Source organism: Carica papaya, chromosome 6, assembly GCF_054855325.1.
Source record: "Carica papaya isolate Zhongbai chromosome 6, ASM5485532v1, whole genome shotgun sequence".
Classification (NCBI taxonomy): Eukaryota; Viridiplantae; Streptophyta; class Magnoliopsida; order Brassicales; family Caricaceae; genus Carica; species Carica papaya.
In genome coordinates this window covers 2523292-2528477 of record NC_142314.1, presented here as the reverse complement: position 1 = coordinate 2528477, position 5186 = coordinate 2523292, and the positions used below count along the sequence as shown (strand labels likewise).

At 28.5% G+C, this 5186-nt stretch overlaps 1 long non-coding RNA gene across 1 annotated transcript; it reads right to left on the bottom strand.

Annotated features, from left to right (window-relative positions):
- Nucleotides 1–485: 485 nt before the first annotated feature.
- LOC148253209 (uncharacterized) lies at nt 486–1571 on the bottom strand. The gene is made up of 2 exons (XR_015821718.1): nt 1342–1571; nt 486–1130 (listed from the first exon to the last, which is right to left on the bottom strand). It is a non-coding gene; the product is annotated as an uncharacterized LOC148253209 (long non-coding RNA).
- Nucleotides 1572–5186: the final 3615 nt, after the last annotated feature.

Here is a 5186-nt window from a genome sequence, read left to right as displayed (position 1 = left end):
ACTAAATGACATTTCAATTTCATACATAGAATCAGTAATCATTTCCTTTTAATCTACTTACTGGAAACCCTGAGGTCCATAAAGATATCCCTCTACTTGTGGACAAAGTATGAAGATTTGACAATTAACCCGATCGTTCTTATATCTCATCCGGTAATGGGTACAAAAAACACTATCGTTTCGATACTCCGTCTGATATAAAGGTGAACTATATATTCCAAAATCATTTCGATTTGGGACTTATCAGCATTATCCGACCGATGTAATATCTACAGTACGGTTCTCTATGTACTAGGTCCGTCTACCATATTCCATTATGCCCAATAAGCTTTCATTTATTTAGATTTTTATCATATAAACAACCACCAAGCATGTCAATGTCTCATTCCATGTTCACTAATCAATTTAAATGGTATCTAAGCAGGCGATATAGTTTATCATAACCAATAATCGAATAACCAGATAATCAAATGAACAATGTAGGATGAAACAAATAAACCAGATGATCGAGAAGACCATAGAAACTATAAATTTAAATATGCACAATATAGTAATATGTAATTTAGGCAATATAATAAAATAAATAGGAAAAATAAGATAAATGTGAACTAACTGCTTCCGGTTCCACCAGTGACTTATAATATTTTTAGGATTTTACTAATTTTTCACAAAACACACAATTATCGATTATTAATTTTCAATTTACTATAATAGAGAATATGGTGAGGGATCCTTACTTAGATCAGTGTTCGAAATGCCATACTATCTACTACACCTCCTAACCGCTTTTGAGTTTTTTGAATTTTTTATGCGAGAATCTAAAATACTCGTCATGTACCTAAAAATACCCTAAAACCTCAAAATCGGTGTTGAAAACCCTTTATGGTAAATTTTAGGATTATAGCATGGCGGTGGTGCCTTGCTCCGACGCTGGTTCTGCTGCCCACAGCGTCGGTGCACCTAAACCTGACCAGTTTTGGCCAATTTTCTACATATCCATGCGGAAAAATACGTTAGGGGACCTCGGTTGACAAAAAAATTGAAAGAAACTGAATCTGCTGGTGGGGGGTCTCTTGGTGCAGTGGCTTTGTCGGTTCTCCTTTGCGGCTGAAATTTCTCATTCGGCTAACCTGCACAAAAAAGTATGGTGAACAAAATGATCGAAAAATTGTGTGAAACAGGAAATGAGAAGGGGCTCATCGAAGAAATTTTAAAGTTTCGGCCGCGGTGGCTACATATGACTTTGTCCGCGATTTTCGACTCACCCATCATCTCATTTGCTTTGATATGGTCATAGGTAAACTCGAAATCAAATTATGAGAGGGAAGAAGAATTTTTTACCTTTTTTGGCGGTCGGTGGTGGCTCCGGTGCGGCGACGGCTGGGGGTCAGTCTCCTTCTCCGGCGGCTGATTTTTCTTCTATAACGAGGGCATGTGCGACTACGGTTAGGGTTCTCATGCGATCCAATATTTAAATACCTATTATGCGTCGATCTGGGTTGTCCATTCACGCCGACGTTGAACAAGGAGAGTCATCCGATCATTACCTGTTTAGGCCAATTGCGTGAGCAAATCTGGACTGTTCATTACGATTGATCTTGTCCATCCAATCGCGCCTAAATAGATAATGTATTTGAGCTGTCCGTGCGCGCAATATGTTATCGGGACCGCCGGATCGCCAGACACACGGATTGCCCGCGTGACGCAAATATTAACGTGTTTTACCACATAACATGCTCTGACTCGCCGTGATGCTAACATTGTCGTCCCACGTGGCTGTATTTTAAAAAATTATATTTTTATCTAATTTTTCAAATTTTTTTTAAACACACCCTCCTTATTTGCAGTTTTGCCCAGTTTTTCAAAATTAATGTCAAACTCATCTCCAAATCCATATTTTCCAAAATTATTATTTTTAGTACTTTTTTTTTTCATTAATATCAAGTTATCCCATACCAAATTTTGGACACGGATATTATTATACACATGATATTAGTTATGCTATACTAACTTATAATTAAGTTATCGACACTATTACTGTTTTAAAAAAATATTTATCTATATATAATATTTTAAATTTAAATTTAATTAAAAAAATGATAATAATTAAAATTGAAGTTAAATAAAAAAAATACATATAAACTTTTTCTGCTGAGTAAATTCATGTATTTTAGTAATTAGCCCATATATACACACTAATCACAACATATTTTTATATAAAAAAATAAATAAAAATATATAATCTAATTTTATATTAATTATATAACTAAATACATGTTTATAAAAATAATTGCATAAAAAATATAATAATGTATTTAACTCGATGCATACCCTAAATTGTTTCAAAAAGAACTTGTAACATAGATTTATAATAATATAAATATTTTTTAAATAAAAGCACATAAATAAAATTTAATATATAGATATGAATATCCTCATCACAACATGATATCTTCATTTTGTTCACAAAAACATAAAGTATAAATATAAATAATTTTAAATTTGCAATATAAAAAAATAGTAAAATAATTTATTTATATATATTTTTAAGGACTACAATAATACCAAAAGAGCAATGATTGTGAAGTTGGCGGGGTAGGAGTGGTGAGATTGTGTCAGAAATTTTTCATACGTACGAGACTGAATCTCGTCAACTCACGCGCCATCTGTCAGCCAATCACATCTCTCCATTCAATTTAACCTTAGATTCTCACACGCGAATCCCCATGACGTGCATGTCTCTCTATCACTTCTCTCTCTCTTTCTCTTATCCTGTGCCACGTCATCGCCTTTTTATTTCTCTGTTGTTTTCTCTTGGCCCCACCTTGTCTTTCTTATTTATTTTTTTTTGACTTTTTCTTTGGTCCTACTACTTTTACGTATTTATTAAACTCCCCCACCCTCATCCCTACTCCCACCACTTTTTACTATTCACTTTAAGGTTAGGTTTTGAATTTATTTTTCTTTGTTGGTTTTGTTTTGTCTTGTAAGTTAAATAATGGGTTTATCTTTTAAAAATTAATTAATTATTAATTACCAAAGCTATTTAATTCAAGGTTATATATATATATATATATATATCTTGGGTTTGTTTTGATTTTAATAAATTATGGGTTTAAATCAAGTTAAAATATAATTTTCCAAAAGTTCATGTCAAAAAGTTAATTTTTTTCATGTGGGTAAAAAAATGAGTATTATTTTTTTTTTTCAACACATTTTACCCTTGATACAATTTAAATCTATGATATATTTTATATGTAATTCGGTATACCATATTCTACATTAACATTTTATTTTTCGAAAAATATATAAAAATTTATTAAATGAATAAATTAAATTTGAATAAAAATAAAAAATTATAAAATAATTCAATAACAAAAGTTAATTGTAAGAGGAAGTATAACGTTATTCATTTCACAAATTCCCATCGTATGAATTTGCATAAAAGCATTTATGCTTGCCATTGGCATAAAGCCGACTAATTATATCATGACTTTTTTATGCTGCTATAAATATAATAAGATAAAGTCAACTTTTCATGTTGGTTAGACGTTTTGACTTTATTTTGATTTATGAGTTCTTTTAAAAATTATGATTTAGCTTTTTTTTTTTTTACTTTATGTAAAATTATTAATTTATATAATATTTTTTATCTTTAAAATACTTTATATAAAATTATTTAAAAAATAAAAGATTTTACTAATTTAATGCAAAAAATAAAAATAAAAATTAAACGTGATAATTTATTGTCCAAACAAATTTGTTAGTTTAAATTATTTTTTGTATTTTTATAAATATTATAAGCTTAAGTTTATTTTGACATTTAATTTTAAATATTATTATATAAATTTATAATAATATTTTAAATAAAAATACGTACATTTTATTAATTTAATAACAATCGAGCACCTAACACGATTAATTACAATACACTTTTATAAACGCGATACGTAAAATTAATAATTCGTGATTTGAACACAAATATATTATCATTAAGAATAATGTAAATACTAACTATGACTATATTATTATTTTTAATAATTCAAGTTGTGTGATTGCAAAATTCTCCGCGACAAAACCAAAAAATGGTTGTTATACACGAGAAGGGTATGATAGATATTTGTAAGCTGTTTTTTAATAACTTGATTAGTTCTCAAGGGATGGAAATATGATAGTGTAAATTGCAAGAATTTTATGAAATTGACATGTTGCCTCCCAATTAATTAACTAATTAATTATTAATTTAATCACATTCCCTATAACCATATGATACATGGCATCAATCTCAATCCAATTACATGGGTCAATTTTAATTTCCCAAACCCAACATTCCAAAATTGAAATCAATAGTTTGTTTTTCATTAAAATAATTTTAACATATAGTTTTTATTTGGGGAGAGGGGGGGGTGTCCCACAACAACAATATAGTAAAAATTTCATATAATATGATCATATAAATCATAGGTCCCATCACCATCCTCCAAATTGCCTCACACATCGTACTTTGAGAAGACACAAGTCTACAATTGCCTCTTTATACCATCAAGGAGAAAATGACCCTTGATTTTATGAAGATAAAAATGATTTATTTTCAAATAAAAAAAGAATGAAAAGGTGGAATGATATTATATTTGTGTATGTATGTGTATACATACGTACACACACACACATATATATAGATATATACAAACACACATATAGATATATGATAGTCAACAGAATGAAAATGATGTAAATAAATTTTGTTTGGATGTTTTCCCTTAAAAACCAAGCATATCATGTACTATCTGTGCTCATGGCAGATCATATATTGGAAAGGTTTTCAAGGCTAATTAATTGTGATTTAGGATATAATTAACATCACTAATTACATTAATTTTATTTTGTTTACAAATGATAAAAACTAAAATTTCACATTAAAATTAAAACACATTATAGTAATTAAAGGTAATTAAATAACTTAATTATTTTTTTCAATAAAATATGTAATGAAAATTTTCATTTTTTTTGGGTAATAACTTAATTTTTTTTTTCTTAGATAATAAGTTAAAATTCATCTCGCATTAGTTAAAGTTTTGAATTCCTTTTTTTGTTATAAACGTTGAACATAAACTAAATACTCTTTAAAAAAGTCTAATATTTACACCGAAAAAATATTCAAACCAAATTATAAAGAAAAATATTGA